The sequence below is a fragment of the Geotrypetes seraphini genome, chromosome 12 (genome assembly GCF_902459505.1).
Source record: "Geotrypetes seraphini chromosome 12, aGeoSer1.1, whole genome shotgun sequence".
Classification (NCBI taxonomy): Eukaryota; Metazoa; Chordata; class Amphibia; order Gymnophiona; family Dermophiidae; genus Geotrypetes; species Geotrypetes seraphini.
This window is the reverse complement of record NC_047095.1, coordinates 91,472,114-91,499,529: the sequence shown is the minus strand read 5'-3', so window position 1 is coordinate 91,499,529 and position 27,416 is coordinate 91,472,114. Positions and strand designations below refer to the sequence as shown.

The 27,416-nt window shown below is 43.3% G+C and overlaps 1 protein-coding gene across 3 annotated transcripts in view; it reads right to left on the bottom strand.

The window, feature by feature from the left end:
• RABGAP1L (RAB GTPase activating protein 1 like) overlaps positions 1–27,416 on the bottom strand; it is a 978,589-nt gene that overhangs the window by 693,252 nt on the left and 257,921 nt on the right. The gene's annotated exons all lie outside the window — the stretch shown is intronic.

Below are 27,416 nucleotides of genomic sequence, written 5' to 3'. Positions count from 1 at the left end.
GAATTCATATATACTTTAAATTTTCTGTCTTTGATGTGATTAAAATTTGAATATGGTCTCATCCTTACAAAAACAATTTTCATTCATCAATGTAAATAGATATTTATATAGGTAAGACAGCTATTTGAAAACTGCTCACCATGTACATGTGGTGGGTAAAATGTAGAACATTGCATGTACCTGTTATCTTCATTGAATTCTTCCCTGAACAGATCAGACCAGGAGTTGCAACAAACCATGTAGTTCTATATTTTAAACACTATACCCTTGGGATCAACATTCAGCCAAGCAGCAACGACGGTGATTTTAAACACTGACAGCTGACATGATAAACTAATAAGGTGGTGGATGGGGGATTGTAGACAGTACTCCGTGAATCTGCTCTCAGTTATATTGCTCCTAAACTGTGGCATGCCTTGCCTGTTTATTTTCACCAGGAATCTGGCCTCTCAAGCCTTTAAGGCTGCTCTTGAAACCTCTCTTGAAACTTGTTTTCCCTTGACTGCCTTCCTTCCCCCTGTTCTCTTCCCGGCAGCTACTTTCTTTTCATTTTAAATTGCATAGAAATCCTATTGTGTGGTACCTCGTGGTATAGCAAGTTAATAAATGATGATGATGATTGTACTTCCATGTCAGAACTGCAGTGATAGGTTCTTTGCCTGTTGGTTTGTAAGGTTTGACCGTTTGATTTTAAATGTTTATTTTATTATGCAAGGTAAGAACATAAGAATTGCCGCTGCTGGGTCAGACCAGTGGTCCATCGTGCCCATCAGTCTGCTCATGCAGCGGCCCTCCGGTCAAAGTCCAGCACCCTAACCGAGACTAGCCCTATCAGCGTATATCCTTCTTCAGCAGGAACTTGTCTAACTTTGTCTTGAATCCCTGGAGGGTGTTTTCCCCTATGACAGACTCCGGAAGAGCGTTCCAGTTCTCCATCACTCTCTGGGTGAAGAAGAATTTCCTTACGTTCGTATGGAATCTATCCCCTTTTAACTTTAGAGAGTGCCCTCTCGTTCTCTCTACCTTAGAGAACCGCCTAGGTTTTTAGCTGTGTATATATTTTTTAAAAATAAAATAAAAATACACAGGAAGGCAGGATGCTTGATTATTTTTCATTAAAATATTTTGGTTAAAAAACATGTAGTTTATACAGGATATGAGGGAAGATATATTTTAGCCTATGCAACCATTGACCAGCAGCAATATGGTTTATGGTTTTTATTTATATCCAGATTTATACAAAGCGGGTAACAAAATGCATACATGATAAAATGCACAACTACACACAAAATAAAAATACATAACCATACAAATACAGTTTCATCTAAATCACACAGACACACATAAAATACACATCAAAAAATAGATCATCCCATCCTCTTACAGAGTACTAACTCCATGCCACTGTTACCCATCACAAGCTGATTATATCAATTCTACACTCAAGTTCAAAAAATAGAGTTTCATTTCCTCAGCACCCATATTTCATATGGCAAAACAGGTGGTGCTTTAACAAACATTTGAACGTGCTCAAACTCCCTTGTATGTTGCCCGGGAGTTTATTGCACTCTGCATTGTAATAATAATAATAATAATAATTTATTTTCTTGTATACTGCCCCCACCAGCAGTTCTAGGCGGTTCACAACAGAAGAACTGAAACATTTCAGTTAAAAAATACAATTTCAAAAAACACAACTATTATAACTACTACATCCATTAAATACAGCATCATATAAAAAGTGCATTTAAAATACAGAGCCTAATAAAAAATACCTTCTTAAATATCATCATTCTTGTTTATCAAATAGGTGAGTTTTCAATAATTTCCTAAATGTAAGATAAGAATAGGCTTGAACATTTTTTTTCTGCAACACTTATTCGATTGATTTCCAAGTTGTGCAATATATTTCACTGATATTAGGTGGCAATTGTAACTCCGTACATCCTATATAATAAAACCCTAAGTGCGCATGCGCACTTAGGGTTTCGTGATCCCTACAGCCGTGTTTTCTGATCCGTGGCCAGATTCTATTCCCTGGCCACAGGGAACACTCTGGCTATTCCCCTCCTCCCGCCCTCACTCACCAACCGCTGCTGCTGGAGGAAGCGCAGGTAAGCTCTCTCCCAGCGGCGCCAGAGCCGCATTGTCGCCGCCCGATTGCCGGCCGCAGTGGCCGCCACTGCTGTGAAACTGCCCAGTACCGCTGCCGACACCGCTTTTCAAAGGAGCCTGGTGAGGATAGCGGCCTGTTGTAGCAAACTTCGCAGGCCGCTCAGCACCTCAGTGGCAGGTTTCCTCTGTCGTACGCAATCGTGTCAGAGAGAACTTGCTACTGAGGTGCATTGCGGCCTGCGAGGTTCGCTACAGCTGGCCGCTATCCTCACCAAGCTGCAAACGAACATGCTGGACAGGGGGAGCAGGTAAGGGGTGCTGATGGGCCGGGGAGCACGGAAGAGGGACAGGGGGAGCACAGAAGATGTGCTGATGGACCGGGGAGCATGGAAGAGGGACAGGGGGAGCACGGAAGAGGTGCTGATGGACCGGGGAGCAGGGAAGAGGAACAGAGGGAGCACGGAAGAGGTGCTGATGGACGGGGAAGCAGGGAAGAGGGACAGGGGGAGCAGGGAAGGGGTGCTGCTGGACACAGAGGACACAAAAGGAAGAGAGAAGGGCTACTGCTAGACAGGGGGAGCTGGCAAGGGGTGGTGGTAGACAGCGGAAGAAAAAGAGACAGAAAGAAAGAAAGACAGACAGAAAGCAGCCAAGGAGAGAGAGAGAGAGAGAGAAAGAAAAAGACAGACAGACACATCTATTCTAGCACCCGTTAATGTAACGGGCTTCAAGACTAGTATTTCCATAATAGATAAGTCTCACTCGTTAAATGGTATAGCAGTGATCTTTGAAGCTCTTGATCGTTTGGATGTGTGGCTTGTCCGGCATCCACAGGATTGAGATTACACTCATCAATTCAGAGCGCATGACACTCAAACTTCCTAACACCCATATATACCCCGACACTCCTCTGACATCCTTCCCCCCATACCTGTTACTGAAACATCGGCAGGAAGGATACTCACTCCCTCCTACCGATAAGGCAATCTCTTCAAAATGGTGGCCCTTCTTCCGATTGGCTTAGCACACGCCAGATGCACTGGGAGGGGGAAGTGCCTCCATTGTGAAGAGCCAGCCCTATCAGTAGGAGGGAGTGTTGGGGGCTGCGGTAGGAGGGGTGTTGGGGGATGCGCAAATGTCAGCAGGATGTCAGGGTGTATGTGGGATGTTGGGTCCACCAATGTCAGTAGAGTCTCGGGAGGTATGTGGGGTCTCGGGAGGGGGTGCATAGATATCAGAGGGGTGTCAGGGCGGGGTATGTGTGGGATCAGGAGGGGGGTTTGCAGATGTCAGAAGGGTGTTAAGGGGGAAATGGGGGGTCAGGAGGGGGTATGCAGTGTAATTGGGAGTGGTAGGACAATTGATAAGGACAATTGGGTAAGTAATTGGTTACAACAATTGGTAGGATGACATTTGGTAGGAAGATCCTACCAATTGTCGTCCTACCAATTGTTGTATCCTACAAATTGTCTTCCTACCATTTGTCATAGACCTTTAGTGGGATTTTGTACCTTCTTTTATAATTAACAATAAAAAAAGATTATACATAGATTCGGAGCTGGGCCATATCTAGGCACTTGCACTGAAGATCCTGATCACTGGTGGTATCCAGAAGGTATGCTGGTATAGGCAATATTCAGTGCCATACCAGCATAGTTAACCAGGCAAAGTTAGGAATGCCATTTTTTAAAAACATTTTTATTAATCCACAATATAATACACAACAATCAAATTAGAGCCATGTATATATATAGAAAATACCTTCCTACCCAAACAAACCATCACCAAGCACCCTCCCTTCTCCCCCTTTTCTCTACCATAATCAGAAAACATCTGAAGTCACTAGTTTTTACTCTTCATGGCAATCCCAGATGCAAACAAAAAAGAAACCAAACACTCCCATCTCTCCCCCCCCCTAAAATCAAGAAGTAACCAGGAGCTTTGGGAGAGAGTCTGTCTCAAACAGGTGATCTAGAGTATATGCTTTAAAATCGTCGTTCCCCATTCCACTGAGCATAATCCCACAAGCTGAACCGATAGGAGGACAGCTTGGTCTGACAGGCTAAAATAAGAATCTCTGAAATAAGGTTGGCAGATTCCTTGTTCAAAGCAGCTGAATCCAGTGTGTTTATAATGTTGATAAATAAGCCAACTGTTCTCCCCCCCATCATCAGATCTGGATCCTGCATCTTACCCTCTTCTGTTACCAAGTCCTTTACACCAGAGGTCCCCCAACCCCTGGGCTGCGGCCTGCGAGAGAACTGCTGGCAACAAAGACTCACTCTCCTGTCCCTTTGTGCACTGGAACCCTATCGACCTTCCCACCATGCTATACCTATCCCTCCCTCCCATCCCTTTGTGCACCAGAACCCCACTGACCGCCTTACATACCTCCGAAGCCTTATAACTGGTGGCAGCTCTCTGAACGGGCTCCTGTGCGAGTTCGCGGCCTTCCCCGCCAGGGCCATCCCTCTACCCCTTCATCAGTGACACGTCATCAGTGACGCAGCAAAGGGAAGGTTCCAGCAGGGAAGGCTGCGAACTCGAGAAACAACTCGTTCAGAGCGCTGCCACCATTGCAGTTTTGGAGGCTTCGGAAGTATGTCAGGGGTGCAATACCGGTAAACTTGAAACCAACCTGAGGAGTGAGGAGGAAGCAGAAAATGCTTTATAAAATTACTCTTAATAAATGTTTATTTGTATTTATTATGTTTTCATATTTTTATTATATTTTTCATTTTTAAATTAACAATTTTTATTTTGGAAGCCAATATGATGTGTCCTTCTCCATCCTCTCTTAACTTTAAAAAAAAAATGGCCTTTTGTTTTTTTAAAAAATGGGCATTTGAAAGAATAAGGCAATTATATAGAATACTGGGCACCTTAGAATCTTTTGTATTAAGGAGAGCCACTTTTTAAAAAAGTGTTTGGCAGGAAACAGGCTTCAAAAGCCACATCAGTTCCAGCACTGCCCATTAACTTTAAACACTGCCAGTCTTCTAAGTAAATGTTTAAACTCTTATTTTTTCATTGTTTTTTTTTCTATAATCTTACAAATTCTACTGCTTAATGAAGAAAATTAGTCTGTATTTGCTTGCTGATGCAAGGAGTAGAGAGCACTGATTATTTTCACAGGTCCTGGAGTTCATTTGTTGATTTTCATTATAATCTAATGAATTCTGCTGCTTAATAAAGGAAATTGAGGTAGTAATAGCAAATAGATGCACCTTTTTTTTAACAGTTTGGTTTGTAGTTGGCTTGCTGCTGAGAGGTGTATAGATCACTGCTTATTTTCACAGGTTTTGAAGCTCATTTGTAATCCTAAGAATTTCCTATTTTAATGGCTGGCATTTACTTATCTTTTATGTAAGTGTTTTTATACAAGGGAACAATTCTATCAGGAGCTGCCTAGTTTAAGTTGTAGGAAGGCATGTAAATGGTGGTATTCTAGTCATTTATGCATGTAAACAGCTACTTACACACATAATGGCCTCATATAATATTGCCTAGCTGAAATGTAGAGCCATGATTTGATGGCATGTATTTTGCTGTGTGTATAGACGTGGATAGCATTTGGGAAGAGAGCACAATTTATAGAATTCTGTCATTGTGTTAACATCTAGGTATGGCCATTTCCACTAGCCATAGGGCTAAGTAATCATAAGAACATAAGAACATAAGAAAAGCCTTCACCGGATCAGACCGAGGTCCATCCAGTCCGGTGATCCGCACACGCGGCGGTCCATTTGGAGACCCAGATATACCGTAGCCCTCAATATGATTTGCAAGAAGGTGTGCATCCAACTTGCGCTTGAATCCCAGAACAGTAATCTCTGTCACAACATCCTCCGGGAGAGCATTCCAAATTCCCAGCACTCGCTGTGTGAAAAAGAACTTCCTGACATTCGTCCTGAACCTGCTGCCACTCAGTTTCAGTCTGTGACCTCTTGTCCGTGTCACCTCCGAAAAAGTTAGTAATGCTTCTTCTTGGTCTATTTTATCAAATCCCTTTATTAATTTAAAAGTCTCTATTAAATCCCCTCTCAGTCTTCTCTGCTCGAGGGTAAACAGTCCCAATTTCCTAAGGCGCTCTTTGTAGCTCAAATTCTCCAATCCCTTGACAAATTTCGTGGCTCTCCTCTGTACTCTCTCCAGCAGAGTTATATCTTTCTTGAGGTATGGAGACCAGTGTTGTACACAGTATTCCAATTGCGGTCTGACCATTGCTCTATAAAGTGGCATTATTACATCTTCCGATCTACTCGTGATCCCCTTCTTAATCATGCCCAATATCCGGTTTGCTTTCTTCGCCGCTGCCGCGCATTGTGCCGAAGGCTTTAGGGTTCTGTCAATCAGTATCCCCAAATCTCTTTCTTGTTCGCATTTTGCTAATGTCGCCCCAAGCATCTTATATTCGTGTTCTTTGTTTTTTTTCCCTAGATGCATCACCTTGCATTTGTTTATGTTAAAATTCATCTGCCACTTTGTTGCCCATGCTTCCAGCTTGTTCAGATCCTTCTGGAGTTCCTCGCAGTCCCTTTGAGAGTCTGTTGCTTAATGTATGTATTGTTTTTAGCTATTTGTGCTAGGTTTCTATAAAGAAAAGTACTATAGGTGCCTGGTTTTCTTTACAGAACAAGCCTAAAACATGTGCCAGAACCAGCTCCTGCCGACAGGTGATCAAAGACTAAAGAGGACTGCGAAGAATTGCAAAGGGACTTGAACAAACTAGGGGAATGGACGACGAGATGGCAGATGAAGTTCAACGTTGAGAAATGTAAAGTATTACATGTGGGAAACAGTAACCCGAGGTACAACTATACGATGGGAGGGATGTTATTGAATGAGAGTACCCAAGAAAGGGACTTGGGGGTAATGGTGGACATGACAATGAAGCCAAAGGCACAGTGTGCAGCAGCCGCTAAGAAGGCTAGGCATAATCATGAAGGGTATCACAACCAGAACGAAAGAAGTTATCCTGCCGTTGTATCGGGCGATGGTGCATACGCATCTCATACGCTGAGAGATTGGGAAAACTGGGACTCTTTTCCCTGGAGAAGAGGAGACTTAGAGGGGATATGATAGAGACTTACAAGATCATGAAGGGCATAGAGAGAGTAGAGAGGGACAGATTCTTCAAACTTTTGAAAAATAAAAGAACAAGAGGGCATTTGGAAAAGTTGAAAGGGGACAGATTCAAAACGAATGCTAGGAAGTTCTTCTTTACCCAACGTGTGGTGGACACCTGGAATGCACTTCCAGAGAGCTTAATAGGGCAGAGTATGGTACTGGGGTTCAAGAAAGGATTGGACAATTTCCTGCTGGAAAAGGGGATAGAGGGGTATAGATAGAGGATTACTGCACAGGTCCTGGACCTGTTGGGCCGCCGCGTGAGAGGACTGCTGGGCACGATGGATCTCAGGTCTGACCCAGCAGAGGCATTGCTTATATTCTTATGTTCTTATTTTTAAAGACTAAAAGAGAAGTGTCACACGTTTGTAAATCCCTAAATATCTTTCTCCTCAGTTCACAAAATCAGACTTCTGAGGCAGGCCTTTCTAGGCCGAAACACGATCGTGTTGAGTCAGTGTCATATTATTTAATAAAGGAGATCGAGCACCAACTAGTCACCTTCTATGTTTGTTTCTTTGCCTTCCATAAAATAACGATCTCCATAACTCTAATACATTTGCGTGGATGAGGAGATGGTGTGAGGAAGAAGTGTTCCACTTCATGAGGAACTGGACAACGTTCTGGGGGCAAGAGCAAGCTCTACAGGAGAGATGGACTGCATCTGAGCACGGCGAGAACAAGACTTCTAGCAAACAACATCAGGAGAGGAATTGAACAGGCTTTAAACTAAGAAGAAGGGAAAAGCCGACAGTCGACCAAGCGTCGAAGATTCGGAAGAAGGTATCCCGTGAAGATACCGAGGGGAAAAAAGGCTGGGAAGAAACAATGGACAAATTACAGGAGTCGACTAACCCAGAAGAGGAGGTTAGAAGGATTGTAACAAAAGAGAAGAAACTAAAGACCGAAGCACTGGGAAAGGAAATGAAGACAAGAAAATACCAGGATATAAATTGCATATATACTAATGCAAGGAGCCTAAGAAACAAAATGGGGGAATTAGAAGCCATGGCCAAAGCAGAGGACATAGACATCATTGGAGTCTCTGGAACGTGGTGGAATGAAAACAACAAATGGGATACAGCACTGCCGGGGTACAAGCTCTATCGCTAGGACAGGTCAGGACAGAAAGGAGGTGGAATAGCCCTATACATAAAAGAAAGCATACAATCGACAAAAATGGACACAGCAGAAACGACCAACGAGCTGGAATCGCTATGGGTTAAAATACCAGGATGGAAAGGGCCTGAAATAAAGATGGGCCTATACTATCATCCACCCAGGCAAACCGGAGATATCGATGAAGAAATGGAAGCCGAAATGAAGCGAGAATGCAAAAGCAGTAACACGGTTATTATGGGAGACTTCAACTACCCCGGGATAGACTGGAGTCTTGGAAGCTCAAAATGCGCTAGGGAGACAGAATTCCTTGAGGCTATACAAGATTGTTTCATGGAGCAGCTTGTTAGAGAACCAACGAGAGGAAATGCCACTCTGGATCTAATCCTAAATGGATTAAGGGGACCTGCAAAGGAAGTAGAGGTAGTGGGTCCGTTGGGAAACAGCGATCATAACATGATCAAGTTCAAGGTTGAGGTAGGAATACCGAAAGGAAAGAGAACCATAGCGACAACTTTCAACTTCAGTAAAGGAAACTACGAAGCAATGAGGGAAATGGTAAGGAAGAAACTTAGGAACACTTCCAAAAAATGGCAAACGGTAGAACATCAACAGCAGAAAAAATGAGAGACCAAATACTGAAGATAAGGGTTCCAAATTACATAAACACATATACTGCAATGAAACCCCTTGCTGAAAAACAAATAATTAATATATCTATAAAGCAAATGCTGATGTAAATAAGTCATACATAATAGATATAAGTATATATAGTAAAGAATATGTTTCAATCTTTATTAATCTTATAAACCTTGAAAATATATCAAAAACTATACATATAAACATGGTCTAACAGACATAATCAAACAACAAACAAAAAAAGAAATATGTAATAGTCTTGTGCAAGTAAACAAAAAAAGATTGCGCTGTTCAAATTGATAAAATGTATTATACTTATCTTAGAGCAATCCAAATAAATACAAGTGAAGTCTTGGAACCAAAGTCATAAATAAGATCCAGAGTGACAGATGAAACTTCTGAGTACACAGTTCAAGGTTCAAAGTGCAGAGTGCAAAGTCACGTGCAAAAAAGTATATATGCAATCAAAAACTAGTAAACCCTCCACATAAAATAGTGAATGAAATCCTCCACATAAGCATAAGAAAAGACGAAACGGAGCAACAATATTTCTTCTCCTTTTCTTCTTCTCTCCTCCTTAACACAGGCCGTGTTTCGAAACTTTCTTTTTCAAAAGGAAGAATATGGGCGGGCAGGAAGTCAGAGCAAGGTCTGTTGGAGACTAGACTTGCAATAGCCACGCTAATGGTAGAACATGCCTGGTCTTTTCTCAAGAACACGGTGAGCGAGGCACAAAATCTGTATATCCCCAGATTCAGAAAGGGGTGCTAAAAGAGTTGAACAAAAGACCAGGCATGGATAAGTAAAATAGTGAAGGAAGCGATAGGCAATAAGAAAAATTCATTCAGGAAATGGAAAAAGGACAAAACTGAGGGGACCTGGAAAGAGCACAGGAAGTATCAAAAAGATTTCACCGAGTGGTTCAAAAAGCCAAAAGAGAGTATGAAGAGAGGCTAGTCAGGGAAGCACGAAATTTCAAACCATTCTTTAGATATGTTATAGGGAAGCAACCGGCTAGGGAGAAGGTGGGACTGCTGGACGACGGAGACAGGAAGGGAGTGATGAAGGAGGAGAAAGAAGTAGCAGAAAGACTTAACATGTTCTTTTCATCTGTATCTAACATACCATAACCTGAGCAATTCTTCAATGGAAATCAAGCAGAAAAATTAACATCCATGGAAGTGAGCCTTGAAGATGTACATAGGCAGATAGAAAAACTAAAAACTGACAAATCCCCGGGTCCAGCCAGAATCCATCCAAGGGTTCTGAAGGAATTAAGAGGAGATAGCGGAACTACTGCAGCAAATTTGCAATCTATCCCTGAAAACAGGCATAATCCCAGAGGACTGGAAGATAGCCAACGTTACGCCCATCTTTAAAAAGGGATCAAGAGGTGACCCGGGAAACTACAGACTGGTGAGTCTGACCTCGGTTCCAGGGAAAATGGCGGAAGCACTGATAAAAGAAAACATCGATGAACATTTTGAAAGAAACGAACTTCTGATAACCAGCCAACATGGTTTCTGCAAGGGGAGATCATGCCTAACGAACTTATTGCACTTCTTCGATGGAATTAACAAATGGATGGACAAAGGAGACCCCATAGACATCATATATCTAGATTTCCAAAAAGCCTTTGACAAGGTGCCCCATGAACGCCTACTCCGGAAACTGAAGAACCATGGGTTGGAAGGAGACGTACATAGATGGATCAGAAACTGGTTGGCGGGTAGGAAACAGAGGGTAGGAGTGAAGGCCACTCCTCGGACTGGAGGAGGGTCACGAGTGGGGTCCCGCAGGGCTCGATGCTCGGGCCGCTATTTAATATATTTATAAATGATCTAGAAACAGGGACGAAGTGCAAAATAATAAAATTTGCAGACGACATCAAACTATTTAGTGGAGCTCGGACTAAAGAGGACTGCGAAGAATTGCAAAGGAACTTGAACAAACTAGGGGAATGGGCGATGAGATGGCAGATGAAGTTCAACGTTGAGAAATGTAAAGTATTACATGTGGGAAACAGAAACCCAAGGTACAACTATACGATGGGAGGGATGTTATTAAATGAGAGTACCCAAGAAAGGGACTTGGGGGTAATGGTGGACATGACAATGAAGCCAACGGCACAATGCGCAGCGGCCGCTAAGAAGGCAAACAGAATGCTAGGCATAATCAAGAAGGGTATTACAACCAGAATGAAAGAAGTTATCCTACCATTGTATCGGGCGATGGTGCGTCCACATCTGGAGTACTGCGTCCAATATTGGTCACCGTACCTTAAGAAGGACATGGCGTTACTCGAGAGGGTTCAGAGGAGAGCGACACGTCTGATAAAGGGGATGGAAAACCTTTCATACGCTGAGAGATTGGAGAAACTGGGTCTCTTTTCCCTGGAGAAGAGGAGACTTAGAGGGGATATGATAGAGACTTATAAGATCATGAAGAGCATAGAGAGAGTAGAGAGGGACAGATTCTTCAAACTTTCGAATAATAAAAGAACAAGAGGGCATTCAGAAAAGTTGAAAGGGGACAGATTCAAAACGAATGCTAGGTAGTTCTTCTTTACCCAACGATCCTGAACGAGGGAAATCTCCGGGATCCCAGTCAACATGGATTCACCAAGGGTAGGTCATGCCAGTCCAGTCTTATCAGCTTCTTTGACTGGGTAACAAGAAGACTGGACTCAGGAGAGTCTTTGGACATCGTGTACCTGGACTTCAGCAAAGCGTTTGACAGCGTCCCACACCGCAGGCTGCTGAACAAGATGAAATCGATGGGATTAGGAGAGACTCTAACTGCATGGGTTAAAGATTGGCTTAGTGGCAGACTTCAGAGGGTGGTGGTTAACGGTACCCTCTCTAAAATGTCGGAGGTGACTAGCGGAGTGCCACAGGGTTCAGTCCTGGGCCCACTCCTCTTCAACATATTAATTGGGGATCTGACTCAAGGGCTTCAAGGCAAGGTAACCTTATTCGCTGATGACGCCAAATTATGCAATATAGTAAACGGCTATAATCTACAGGATGCTATGGAGCAAGATCTGCATACTTTAGAAAATTGGTCCTCGATCTGGCAGCTGGGCTTCAACGCCAAGAAATGTAAGGTCATGCATCTCGGTAACGGAAATCCTTGCAGAACTTACACCCTGAATGGAGAAACTTTAACCAGGACTACGGCAGAACGAGACTTAGAAGTAATCATCAGTGCTGACATGAAAGCAGCCACTCAAGTGGAGAAGGCTTCATCTAAAGCACGGCAGATGATAGGTTGTATCAAGAGAAGCTTCGTCAACAGGAAGCCTGAAGTCATGATGCCATTGTACAGAGCCATGGTGAGACCTCATCTGGAATACTGTGTGCAATTCTGGAGGCCACATTACCGTAAGGATGTGCTCAGAATTGAATCAGTTCAGCGGATGGCCACCAGGATGGTCTCGGGGCTAAAGGGTCTCCCGTACGAAGAAAGACTGAGCAAATTGCAGCTCTACACTCTCGAAGAGCGTAGGGAGAGGGGAGACATGATTGAGACATCACAGGACGGGTCGAGGTGGAAGATGATGTCTTTCTTCTCAAGGGATCCTTGACCACAAGAGGACATCCGCTCAAACTCAGGGGAGGGAAGTTTCGTGGAGACGCCAGGAAGTGCTTCTTCACGGAGAGAGAGATTGAGCATTGGAACAAGCTTCCAGTGCAGGTGGTCGAGGCATGCAGCATCCCAGACTTCAAGAACAAATGGGATACCTATGTGGGATCCCTACGAGGGTCATGCCAAGGGATAGGGTCACTAGGGTATGGACTTGAATGAGCGGGTCAGTAGAGTGACAGTATAATTACAATTATACTTTAGGGGTCAGTAGACTTAAGAGGGTGGGTAAATGGTGTGGGCAGACTTGATGGGCTGTAGCCCTTATCTGCCGTCATCTTTCTATGTTTCTATGTTTCTAACGTCTGGTAGACACCTGGAATGCGCTTCCAGAGAGCGTAATAGGGCAGAATACGGTACTGGGGTTCAAGAAAGGATTAGACAATTTCCTGCTGGAAAAGGGGATAGAAGGGTATAGATAGAGGATTACTGCACAGGTCCTGGACCTGTTGGGCCGCCGCGTGATCGGACTGCTGGGCACAATGGACCTCAGGTCTGACCCAGCAGAGGCATTGCTTATGTTCATATGTTCTTATGTATACAAGAAGCCTGTCTAGGCATAAGGGTGGACTTAAGAAGGGACTTTTATACTGCCTTTTTGTTGCTTTGGCATTTCAAAGCCAACATTCAAAGCGGTGGGCACTAGAGGATTATGTGACTTGCCCAGGGTCACAAGGAGCAGCAACAGGATTTGATCTCACAACCTCTGGGTGCAGAGGCAGCAGCTCAACCAGTGAGCCACAGCGGCTAGAAGGTAGCACTAGGACACTGTATGTATGGCTGGTCTCCTCTTCCTAACATTTCTTCTGATTGTTACTTTTTCTATTGCCTCATGATTAAGGAAAAAGGTAAGATGCATACCTACCTTATGATGGCATTTGTTCCTTCAATCTCTAGACCTATAACTGTTTTGTTACAGGCAGTGTGCAAAATTCCAAGAGCAGGTGCCACACTGCAAGGAAGTTGGGGGAAGATATGTTGACATTCTTGATTGCGGCCGTTATCTCTGAGTACACAGCACAGAGGTTCCTGCGGATCCAGCACTCCAGGTCGGCACTGGTGCAGAGCTGAAGCAGCATAGAGTGGCGAAGAGAGACCTGATCCCGAGGGAAGTGCTATTATAAACCACAGGAATGGCACGGAAGAACTTTATTGCTGAACCAGCGTAAGTGGAGGGAGTAGCTGGCATGAGTGAGACCAAGGTGACACAGGAGATACCCGGCCAGATGATATTCAAGTTAAATCAAAACTGATTACACTTCACTCTTTTTGGGAGGCATTCGGTAAGTATGAACTATCTCAAAAAATTTTTCCTCATGATCTATGATTTTACAACATTCAATAGTAGAATACCAGAGTTTGGGTAATATAGTAGCACAATTCAATGATTCTTTTAAGACTCTCTGTACAGCAAACACGGTAGATAAAAAATCAATGAGTTTTTAAAAAAATTAAAAAAAAAATCAAATAAAAAAAAGCTTTTTGAGGAAAACTTTTATCTAAAGACAGTTTTTTTAAATTTAAGATACGTTATAGTTCCCAAAAGTTATTCATAATGAGTCTAATCTAATCTAAAACTTAGATTTGTATACCAGGTCATCACCTAAGAGGAGCTCGACTTGGTTAACAAAAAAAAAAAAAAGCTGTAACATAAAGGAATCAAGAAAAGGGAAAGTCAAAAAGAACTAAGATTAAAAAGTTAAAAAGTATAACCAATCAAGAGAACCCAAGGAAATGTAAGATAAAATCTTTTTTTTTTTCAAATCAGAGTGTCCTACGCAATCTGGAGCCAAGACAGCATGCCTCAGAAAAGCCTCGGTGTCCCTCAGCACCACCGAAAGGCCGACCGAAAGGCCACCCTCGTGACTGACACCTCTGCTCCCTCCTGGCCCCAGCCTCTGCCACTGCCCGCCTTTCACATCCTCGAGCTCGACCGGCCGCTCTCACTCCTCGTGTCTCCCGCCCCGGCCTGCTATGGAGCTGCTAGAAGAGCTGGAAATTGCGCCATGTAACTCGCTCCTCTCACCACCTATCTACCGGTTTTAATTTTTTTAGTGCTCGGGTAGGTCTGGGGACAGAGAGTAGATGTGCTCTGCACCAGTTAGCGCAGCTACATTGCCACCTACTAAATTTTATAAGAATCCCATTTAATTTCTTATAAAAGGAACTTTGAAAATAAACCTGTAACATACTCATTTGGTAAAAAAAACAAACAAAAAAAAACACAGGCAAAATCATCATTTTGATGGTTTGGACTCTCCCCCAGCAAGAAAGATGTACTGGGTTCTAATGCTCACACATTTCTTTGACTTTCAGCAATAAAGACTTTTCATTTACTGTCATTGTGTCTTCCAAAGTTCTTTGAATCATAATACCTAAACATTTTATTCCCTCTTCCTTCCAAAGGAATGGGAATGGATCAATTAAACCTTTTACACAAAGCACATTTAATGGAAGAACCTCTGATTTTCTCCAATTTATTTTGTATCCAGAAAATTTGCCAAATCGATCTATTAATTCCAGTAAATGCAGTATGGTAGACTCAGGATTCTTCAAATGAAGCAAAACATCATCTGCATAGGCCGAAACCTTATATTCTCAACCTGCATATGGAATTCCCTGTATCTCCTTTGCCTGCTGAATGGCCAACAGCAAGGGTTCCAAAACAATATCAAAAAGCAAAGGAGATAAGTCTAACTTCAGACAAAAACGCTCTGAGCATGTGTTATTAATATATAATCTGGAAGAAGGTTTGAATAATTTGAATAAATCCGGATCTTATTCCAAACCAATCTATTGCTTGATACATGAAAGTCCATTCTACACGATCAAAGGCCTTCTCTGCATCCAAAGAAACAGAGAAGGCTGGATCATCCATTGTTTTTGCTAAATTTAGCATATGAAATGCTTATTTGAAGAATGTCTTTGAGCAACGAAACTCGTTTGGTGCATACCAATCATATAAGAGAGAGCCTTGGCTAATCATAGAGCCAATAATTTAGCCAGGATTTTCCCTTCCGCATTAATTAAAGAAATAGGCCTATAGTTTGAAACCAACATGGGATCTCAGTTTGGCTTTGGCAAAACAATAGTCAACGATTCCTCCATAGTACCTGATATACAACCCTTAGTCAGTTGTGATTGATATAAATTTCTTAGTCAGTTGTGATTGATGTAATGTAATGTAATGTAATTTATTTCTTATATACCGCTACATCCGTTAGGTTCTAAGCGGTTTACAGAAAATATACATTAAGATTAGAAATAAGAAAGGTACTTGAAAAATTCCCTTACTGTCCCGAAGGCTCACAATCTAACTAAAGTACCTGGAGGGTAATAGAGAAGTGAAAAGTAGAGTTAGAGGAAAAATAAAAATAAAATAAACATTTTAATAAGACAGCATTGATCTAAATACTTTGGAAGGTAGAAGAGAGGAGAGAAAGGAATAGAAGCAGAAGGGGGAGCCGTTGAACAGTAGAATTCTGGAGAAATTTAAATGATAGAAATAGAACAAAACAAAGACAAAAGGCAAAACAATAGATAAGATTAAAGATAAATCATAAGCTGGAAAGAAAAATAAAATAAAACTTTGTCTTCAATCCACGGTTTCAGCGTCAGTGATGAAGTGGAGCAAGTAAGTTTAGGAGGAGCGATTGACGTTTCCAGAAAGGGCTTCTTCAGGGAAGAGACTTGGCCGACAGTCCCAGGATGCCTATGTCTCCTCCCCTGCGATGTTCTCCCATCCATGCATTTCCTCCCAGACACACTGCCCGTGCCCCAGCCGCTCCAAGGAGGCTGCCCCAGATGAGGCCCACGGTGAATGCAGGATTCTCTTCTCTGCGGGAAAGCCGCCCGGAGCCGACAGTCGATCTTCTTAGCGGATTGCATGGGGGGAAGAGTTCACACTCTTGGTAGGATCGGGTCTGTGTGCTCTCGGTGGTTGTGGCTGGTCTCGTTGCTGCTTAGGTGTAAAAGCAGTTGATCTCCACTGCTGCTGATATTTAAAAGCAGGTAGATTGATCTCTCCAATGGACTGCAGGGGGAGGAGTTCACATTCCTGGCAGGATCGGGTCTGTGGGCTCTTGGTGGTTGCGGTAGGTCTCGCTGCTGCTTGTATGTAAAAGCAGTTGTTTTTCTACTTCTGCTGATATTTAAAGCAGGTAGATTGATCTCTTAAACGGGATATAGGGGGAGGGGCTCACATGCCTGGCTGGATCGGGGCAAGGGCTCCTATTATAGGCAGCTGGTCTTGCTGCTACTTAGGTGTTAAAGCAGTTGATCTTCCTAGCGGACTGCAGGAGGTGTGGAGCTCACACTCCTGTCATGATCTGGTCTATGGGCTCTTGGTAGTTGCGGTTGGTCCCAATGCTGCTTAGGTGTAAAAGCAGTTGTTCTCCCACTGCTGCTGATATTTAAAAGCAGGTAGATTGATCTATCCAATGGAATGCTGGGGGAAGATCTTATATGTCTGGCTGGAACGTGGCAAAGGGTTCCCGGTAGTGACGGCTGGTCCTATTGCTGCTTAGGTGTAAAAACAGTTGATCTTCTTATCGGATTGTAGGGGGGCGGATCTCACATTCCTGGCAGGTTCGGGTCTGTGGGTTTTGGTGGTTGCGGATGGACCCGCTGCTGCTTAGGTGTAAAAGCAGTTGTTTTCCCAATGCTGCTGATATTTAAAAGCAGGCAGATTGATCTCTCCAACAAATTGTATGGTGAAGAGCATACACGTCTGGCTGGATTGGGACAAAAGCTCTCGATAGTGGTGGCTGGTCTTGGTGCTGCTTAGGTGTAAAAGCAGTTGATCTCCTACTTCTGATGATATTTAAAAGCAAGCATATTGATTTTTCCAACGGAATGCTGGGGGAAGAGCTTACTTATCTGGCTGGATCAGGGCAAAGGGCTCTCGGTAGTGGTGGCTGGTCCTGTTGCTGCTTAGGTGTAAAAAACAGTTGATCTTCTTAGTGGACTGCAAGGGGAGGTGGAGCTCACACTCTTGGCTGGATCGGGTCTGTGGGCTCTTGGTAGTTGCGGATAGTTCCGCTGCTGCTGAGGTGTAAAAGCAGTTGATTTCCCACTGTTGCTGATATTTAAGAGCAGGTAGATTGATCTCTCCAATGGACTGCAGAGGGAGGAGCTCACATGCCTGGCTGGATCGGGGCAAAGGGCTCTTGGTAGTGGTGGCTGGTCCTGCTGCTGCTTAGGTGTAAAAGCAGTTGATTTTCCTAGCGGACTGCAGGGAGGGTGGAGCTCATATTTTTGCAGGATCGGGACTGTGGGTTTTTGGTGGGTTGGTCCCGTTGCTGCTTAGGTGTAAAAGCAATTGATCTCCCACTGCTGCTGATATTTAAAAGCAGGCAGATTGTCCAGGGAGAGGAGCTCTGCATTGATATAAATTTCTTAGTCAGTTGTGATTGATATAAATGTAAAAGATGAGGTAATAGTAAATTTTTAAAAGATTTGAAGAACTCCACTGTGAAACCATTACTACCCAGAGCAGATCCAGCTCTGAGAGATTTCAATGCTGACTGGAGTTCTGTACATGATATAGGCGCCTCAAGGTTTTTTTTTTTCATTTACTCGGGTATATTTAGCCCATTAATTAAGTTTAAAAATTATCTTCCTTCCATTTCTTTATTTGAATAAAGCTCAGAAGAATATAAAGCTTTATAATAATCCAACAATTGTCTTAAAACATTTCCAATTTGGGTATGAATTGTACCTTTTTTATCTTTAATAGCTACAATCTTTAATTTTCTTTTTGCTTTAAGATAATTGGCCAATAATCTTCCTGCTCTATTCGAGTTTCCATAATACAGAGCCAAATCTTTCCTAGCTAATTGTGAGGAAATCTCATTATATTTGTATTTAGCTTTCAATAGGGCATTCAAAGTGTCTTGTACCCATTTCGAGGCCAATTGTGACTCTTAGGGCTCCTTTTACAAAGGTGCGCTAGCAGTTTAATGCGCGTAAGAGCACGCGCTAAACCGCTGGACACGCTAGCCGCTACCGCCTCCTCTTGAGCAAGCTGTAGTTTTTGGCCAGCGCGGGGATTAGCACATGATGAAAAGTCACGTGTGTTAACCCCGCTAGTGTGGCTTTGTAAAAGGAGCCCTTAAAGTCAAAATAGTTTGTTCCAAATTGGAAAATTCTAATTTTAGCAATTTCCTAGTATGTGCCGAATATGAAATTATTTGCCCTCTCATTGTAGCTTTGAAAGCATCCCAAATAGTTTCCAAAAAGATGAATCTGTAAGCATTGCATTATTAAACTTCCAAACAGGCCTATTAGAATTTTCTTCAGTAAACTGATATTCTATCCAAATTCCAGCATGATCCGACAAAATGATCGGATCTATGCTAGCCTGTGACCTGTTGAATTAAATGATCTGAAACAAAAAAATTATCAATTCTTGAAAACGATTTATGAACTTGGGAGCAAAAGGAAAATTCCCGAGCATTAAAATGAAAAATCCACCACATATCCTTTAAACCATATGTATATACCAGATTATCCAGACAGCACAGTTACTTACCGTAACAGGTGTTATCCAGGGACAGCAGGCAGATATTCTTGACTGATGGGTGACGGCACCGACGGAGCCCCGGTACGGACAATTTTAGAGTGATTGCACTCTAAGAACTTTAGAAAGTTCTAGCTAGGCCGCACCGCGCGTGCGCGAGTGCCTTCCCGCCCGACAGAGGCGCGCGGTCCCCAGTTAGGATAAGCCAGCTAAGAAGCCAACCCGGGGAGGTGGGAGGGACGCAAGAATATCTGCCTGCTGTCCCTGGATAACACCTGTTACGGTAAGTAACTGTGCTTTATCCCAGGACAAGCAGGCAGCATATTCTTGACTGATGGGTGACCTCCAAGCTAACAAAAAGAGGGATGGAGGGAAGGTTGGCCATTAGGAAAACAAATTTTGTAAAAAACAGATTGGCCGAAGTGTCCATCCCGTCTGGAGAATGCATCCAGACAATAATGAGATGTAAAAGTATGAACTGAGGACCAAGTAGCAGCCTTGCAGATTTCCTCAATAGGAGTGGAACAGAGGAAAGCTACAGACGCTGCCATAGCTCTAATTTTGTGGCCCGTGACAGAACCTTCCAGTGTCAGGCCGGACTGAGCATAACAAAAAGAAACGTAAGCAGCAAGCCAATTGGACAGAGTGCGTTTAGATACAGGATGACCCAACTTGTTAGGATCAAATGACAAAAACAGTTGAGGAGATGATCTGTGAGGTTTGGTGCGATCAAGATAGTAAGCCAGAGCACGTTTACAATCCAAGGTATGCAAAGCCTGTTCACCTGGATGACAATGAGGCTTTGGGAAAAAAACAGGTAGAACGATGGATTGGTTAAGATGAAATTTAGACACAACCTTAGGAAGGAACTTGGGATGTGTGCGGAGGACGACCTTATCATGGTGAAAAACAGTGAAAGGTGGATCCGCCACCAGTGCATGGAGCTCACTGACCCTCCTGGCAGAAGTGAGAGCTATTAAAAAGACCACTTTCCAAGTTAGAAATTTAAAATGCGTTGAGGCCAACGGCTCGAAAGGAGGCTTCATCAATGCAGAAAGAACCACATTCAGATCCCATAGAACAGGAGGGGCTTTAAGAGGTGGTTTCACATTGAAAAGGCCCTTCATGAACCTTGAAACTAATGGATGAGCTGAGAGGGGTTTTCAATGAATCGGCTCATGAAAAGCTGCAATGGCACTAAGGTGGACCCTTATCGAAGAGGATTTAAGACCAGAGTCAGATAAGGACAATAAATAGTCCAACACCAGTCCCACTGCTGTAGATATGGGATTATGGTGATGTAACAGGCACCAGGAAGAAAACCGAGACCACTTTTGTTGGTAACATTGAACAGTAGACGGTTTCCTGGAGGCATCAATAATAGAACGGACAGGCTGAGAAAGGAGAGCATGAGCTGGAGTCAGCCCGAGAGATACCAAGCTGTCAGGTGCAGAGACTGTAAGTTGGGATGAAGCAGCGTTTGCTGATGCTGTGTAAGCAGTGAAGGAAACAGAGGAAGAGGTATGGGTTCCCTGGAACTGAGTTGAAGTAGAAGGGAAAACCAATGCTGTCTGGGCCACCGTGGAGCGATGAGAATCATGGTGGCTTGTTCCCTCTTGAGCTTGAATAAGGTGCGCAGCATGAGCGGAAGAGGAGGGAATGCATAAAGGAAGAGATTGGTCCAATCTAGGAGAAATGCATCGGGTTCCAGACGGTGAGGAGAGTAAAGTCTGGAGCAAAACAGGGGCAGTTGATGGTTGTGGGGAGCTGCAAAAAGATCCACTTGAGGAGTGCCCCATTGAGAGAAAATGAACTGGAGAGTCGAGGGGTCGAGAGTCCATTCGTGAGGTTGAAGGATTCTGCTGAGATTGTCTGCTAAGCAATTCTGTTCCCCCTGGATGTATACTGCCTTCAGGAATAGGTGACGAGCAGTCGCCCATGTCCAAATCCTTTGAGCTTCCTGACATAAGGGACGGGATCCCGTCCCTCCCTGTTTGTTGATGTAGTACATTGCAACTTGGTTGTCTGTGCAAATGAGAAGAACTTGAGGAAAAAGGAGATGTTGGAAAGCTTTGAGGGCGTAAAACATCGCTCTGAGTTCCAGGAAATTGATGTGGTGTTTCTTTTCCTGGGTGGTCCAAAATCCCTGAGTTTGGAACTCGTTCAAGTGAGCTCCCCATGCATAGGGGGAGGAATCCGTGGTGATGACCAGTTGATGAGGAGGTAGATGGAACAGTAGACCTCTGGATAGATTTGATGATTTCAACCACCAAAGAAGCGACTGTCGAAGAGACGAGGTCACAGATATGTGTCGTGAACAAGGATCCGTCGCTTGTGACCACTGAGTCGCTAGGGTCCATTGAGGAGTACGCAGGTGGAGACGTGCGAAGGGAGTGACATGTACTGTGGAGGCCATGTGTCCCAAGAGCACCATCATGTGATTCGCAGAGATGGAAGGTTGCTGGAACACCTGCTGACAGAGATGAAGGATGGTGTGAAGGCGGTTTGGAGGAAGAAAAGCCCTCATCTGAACAGTATCCAGAATGGCTCCAATGAATTGAAGTCGCTGAGTTGGAATGAGGTGCGACTTGGGTAGATTGATTTCGAACCCCAACAGTCGAAGGAAGTAAATGGTCTGATCGGTGGCTTTGTGAACGGACTGAGGAGAAGGAGCCTTGATGAGCCAGTCGTCCAGGTAAGGGAAGACTTGAAAGTTGTGGGAGCAGAGATAAGCTGCGACCACAATCAGACATTTGGTGAATACCCTGGGCGAGGAGGCTAGGCCGAAGGGTAGCACCTTGTATTGGTAATGATGTTGATTGACAAGAAAGCGAAGATATTGTCTGGACATCAGATGAATTGGAATGTGAGTATACGCCTCCTTGAGATCGAGGGAACATAGCCAGTCTTCCTGAGAAAGAAGAGGGTATAGGGTGGCAAGAGATAACATCTTGAACTTCTCCTTGACCAGACATTTGTTGAGATCCCTGAGATCTAATATTGGTCTGAGATCCCCGGTCTTTTTGGGTACAAGAAAGTACCGGGAATAAAATCCCAGGCCTTGCTGGTCCAGAGGAACTGGTTCGATGGCATTGAGAAGAAGGAGGGATTGAACCTCCTGAGCGAGGAGGAGGGACTGAGCCTTGTGGAAGCAGACTCTTTTGGCAGACTTACAGGTGGAGGAGTCTGAAAATTTAGGGAGTAGCCGTGGGCGATGATAGCAAGTACCCACTGGTCGGAGGTGATTGCTTCCCATCGAGATAGAAAAATTTTTAGTCGACCTCCTATGGGCTGAGGTAGAGGACATGAGGGAGGAAGACTGGCAATGTCCTGGAGAAAGGAGTCAAAAGGGCTGCGTCGACTTAGGTTGAGTAGCCGGTTTGACAGTGGGCTGCTGTTGTTGACGAGCCTGTTGCTGCTGCTGACGCTGTCTGCGAGGTTGAGGAGGATGAGGCTGAGCCGGTCGAGCAGAAAACCTCCTTTGATATGAAGATTGTTGCCTGAATGGACGAGGAGGAGGAGGTTTCTTCTTGTTTTTCAACAACGTGTCCCACCTAGTTTCATGGGCGGAGAGCTTTTGTGTGGTGGTATCCATGGACTCCCCAAACAGCTCATCCCCTAGGCAAGGCGCATTGGCAAGCCGGTCCTGATTGTTTACGTCCAGTTCTGAGGCCCGCAGCCATGCTAATCTTCTCATTGCTACAGAGATAGCAGTAGCACGAGACGTCAGTTCAAAAGTATCATAAATAGAACGGACCATAAACTTCCTGAGTTGCAAAAGACTAGAGGTACATTGCTGAAAAGCAGGAAGTTTACGGTCCGGAATATACTTTTGAAAAGAGGTTACCTGTTGAACGAGATGCTTCAGGTAAAATGAAAAGTGGAATGCGTAATTACCTGAGCGGTTGGCCAGCATGGCATTTTGGTAAAGACGCTTTCCAAATTTGTCCATGGCCTTTCCTTCCCTGCCAGGAGGGACAGAGGCATACATACTGGCTCCTGCAGATTTCTTTAGGGTTGACTCTACCAACAGAGATTCATGGGGAAGTTGGTGTTTGTCAAATCCAGGTATTGGAATCACTTTATACAGAGATTCCAGTTTTCTTGGGGCTCCTGGGATTGTCAAAGGAGTTTCAAGATTTTTATAAAAAGTTTCCCTCAAGATGTCATGGAGAGGTAACTTTAAAAACTCTTTAGGAGGTTGGTCAAAATCCAAGGCATCCAAAAATGCCTTGGATTTTTTAGAGTCAGACTCTAAAGGAATAGACAGAGTGTCTGACATCTCCTTTAAAAATTTAGTGAAGGAGGAGTGCTCTGGCTTAGCAGTAGTATCCTGCACCGATGGTTCCTCCTCATCAGATGTGTAATCCTCCTCGGTACCGAGGGGATCATCTGAATCGTCCCACAAGTCAGGGTCCCGTACCGATTGTAAATGGCCTTGGGAAAGTGGAGTCGATGTATCAGCATGTTTAGTCTTGCGTACCGATTTACCAGACCGAGTGGATACGGTACCTGGAGAATGTAGAACGGTACGAGGTTCAGAGAACAGTACCGGCTCCGACACCGTAGGAGCAGCACGCCGTTTTGGTTCAGCTGACAGAACAGGCATGGACAAAGATTTTTGCGGTGCCGAAACAGTCGATGACAATAAAAGAGGCTGTTCGACAGACGGCACCGACGGCTCAGTCGGTACCGACACTGGAAGGTTCGGAGACAATATTGCCGGGAGCAACTGTTGGAGTTGCTGCTTAAGCTGGACCTGGAGGATAGAGGCAATGCGCTCATCCAACGTTGGTCCCGATGGCACCGGTACCGGTTTTTTCTTGCTCGGTACCTTCGGTGCCGCTCGACGCTCGGGAGAAGTCGATGCCGATGACGAGGCAGAGACTTCAATGGGAGCGGAGCGTTTACGGGGCCGGCGCTCAGTCTGCAGGACTTGGCTCACTGCATGCTCGACTGGCGGGCCTAGAACAGTAGGGGAAGGCTTCTTAGCCGGCTTACCTACAGGAGTCGACACCGACGATGGATCTGGCGGTGCCGAGGTAGTCGGAGTCGATTTGGAGGAAGTCGTCGACGTCGATACCGGTGCAACTTCCATAGCGGTACCGAAAAGGATCCGCTGCTGAATTTGTCGATTTTTTAAAGTTCTTTTTTGTAAAGAACTACAGCGGATGCAGGTTTCAGCCCTATGGTCCGGACCCAGACACTGGAGGCACCACTTGTGTGGGTCGGAGAGGGAGATAGGACGTGCACACCGCTGACACTTTTTGAAACCCGGTGACGGGGGCATGAAGGGAAATACTGCTGTAGCAAAATCGAAGCCCGAGGCTTCGATGGTGCCAACAGGCCCCGCCGGGTCAGATTCGACAAAAAAATGAAAAATAAAAAGATTTTTTTTTTTTTTTTTTTACACAAAAGGTAAAAAAGAAGAAAGAAAGAAAATATGAAGAAAAAAAATACGCGCGAGCGGGAAGGCAAGTGAAATAGAAAAAAACTTCCAACAGCCGTTGGAAACACGCGTCTTCTTAGCTCCGCGGAATTAAGAAAACTGGGGACCCGCGCGCCTCTGTCGGGCGGGAAGGCACTCGCGCACGCGCGGTGCGGCCTAGCTAGAACTTTCTAAAGTTCTTAGAGTGCAATCACTCTAAAATTGTCCGTACCGGGGCTCCGTCGGTGCCGTCACCCATCAGTCAAGAATATGCTGCCTGCTTGTCCTGGGATAAATAATGATTTTATTTGTCTACTCGGTTGTTTATCCATTATTGGATCCATGACAGCATTGAAATCTCCGGCTACAATTAAATTAGTCGTAGCCAGTGACAGAATTATTTGTTGGCATTTTTAAAAGAAATCTGCCTGATTAATATTCGGTGCATAAATATTAAAAAGCGTCAGAGTATCTTTTCCTGAAGTCATATTAACATAGAGCCATCTACCCAATGGATCAGCTCAAAAGTTATCAAAGTTAGCAGAAACATTCTTGTTAATCAGGATTGCAACACCTGCCTTTTTACCTACTGCTGGGGCAAAAAAACAATGCTTTACCCATCCTCCCTCTAATTTGGACACCTCTACAGCGGATAGATGAGTTTCCTGAATAAAAGAAATATCTGCTTCCTGGCTTTTCAGGAAATTAAGAACCTTTTTCCTTTTGATAGGGTGACTGAGTCCATTTACTTTTAATGAGTATAATTTTAAAGCTATTTCTTTTTATATATAGGTACTATCAAATGGAAATATAACATCCTTTTTGCCAAAATTATAACTAATTGTCCCACACACATCCAGAAACCTAAACCCTCCCTCCCCTAACCCATCCCATTAAGTATCTCAAAAACTTGGGTGCACGCATACAGACTGGCAATTACCAACCTCCCCCTGGCACCCTAACTCTTCCCAAAAATTAATCCTCCCATTTAATAATTAATATCAAATAAATTATGATTTCCAATTATATTAAACTATAACATAATTCCAATTATATTATTAAGTATTGAATATATCAATGAACAATTTACAATATAAATCATATAACCTTTCTAGCAGTTTAAATTAAAATAATTCATTAAACAATCAATTTCTTTGACATTTGAATAGTATTACATTCAAAATACATTTTGTTTAAAATTATTAATCTGATTAATTATTGAAAACAATAAATTATATCCATGAAAAAGGATCTCAAGAATCACTGTAACAATCCTATGTAATATGTATTAATCTTTCCTTATAAATAAGAAAACCTCAATTTATATCCTAACTGAATTAGATAAATTGACAAGTCAATGCAGTCATAAAAGTTAAATTAATAAATCATCTCATAAATCATAGATATCTGTCAGCACTAGTTAGACTGAATTAGGAATAGACCCTAGGATTAGTATTAATAAAAGAATTGTTATCCCAAATATATTAAACTTAGCAGAAAAACATTTCTGGTACTTTAATGAATGCAAATTTGCGCTACCTGTTGTCAAAGAGAATATAATAGCTTCAATTAAGTATTCATTTAATATAATATTCAATCACATTATGGCCAATTACACTACCTTACCCGTTTATTCTTTTACCTTCCATTCAGAACTATCTCAAAAATCTCCCATCTCAAATAACTCTATATCTATTTGCCCTTTCATACCTTTTATTACCACTACTATCTATCATGCATCCTTATAAGGCTTATTTATTTTCAGTTTATCAGAAGATTTGGTTGATCTGTCAGTTTCAACTGTCTCTCCAGCTGCAAGATGATTAACCAAGGAGCCTTTAGATGTATTCATAGTCTCCCCTTCCTCATCTTCATTTACCTTTTCTATTGGGATTTTCTTTCTTGGCTTATTATGATTGCTGGGTATACCATTATGTAAATTAAGAAGTGATTCTATTACTTCTAATTCCTTCGCTTCTGCAACATTGGAATCCGTTAGAAGAACTTTGTTAAGATCCTTGACACTAGCCTGGTAGTTCTGTAATCCTTTGTAAGCCAGAGCTTGTCTATAGAATGCTTTGATATTGCTAGCCTCAAGCTCAAGAGCTCGATCACCGTCTTTGTTTGGCCTCTTGAAAAACGATTCATCTTCAAATAACACAAGACTCTGTTAGTGTATATGGAACATTATGCAGAGTTTAACCTCAGGCCTTCCTTGTATTTGTCTATAGCAAGGATCTCAAAGTCCCTCCTTGAGGGCCGGAATCCAGTTGGGTTTTCAGGATTTCCCCAATGAATATGCATTGAAAGCAGTGCATGCACATAGATCTCATGCATATTCATCGGGGAAATCCTGAAAACCCGACTGGATTGCGGCCCTCGAGGAGGGACTTTGAGACCCCTGGTCTATAGCATTTTGGTATTGAGACTTTTTTTATGAGTTTATTCCCATCTTATTTAAGAGCAGTAACAACTTTTAAAACCCTGGAAGTGGGAAACAGACAAGTCACAAGAAGACACTGTCTCCAGGTTTTGTAGACCCGATAATTATTGTTTTAAACAGAGAGGAAAGTTAAGCCCCAGCAGATCAGAACACAAGTCCTTGATTAAAAACAAAACTCTGATCTAGTCAGTCTCATAATTAGTAATCAGGAGGGAAACAAAGCGTGAAGTGCTCTAGGTAAAAGTATCCCATAGGAAAAGAAAGATGTTGTTGTTTTTAAATTAATGTTTGAACTACCCGAATCATGCTATCGGGCATAAGTAGGAACCAGGAATAAGGTCTGATCAGAACAGGAACTCAGTAAACCGAGAGCTGTA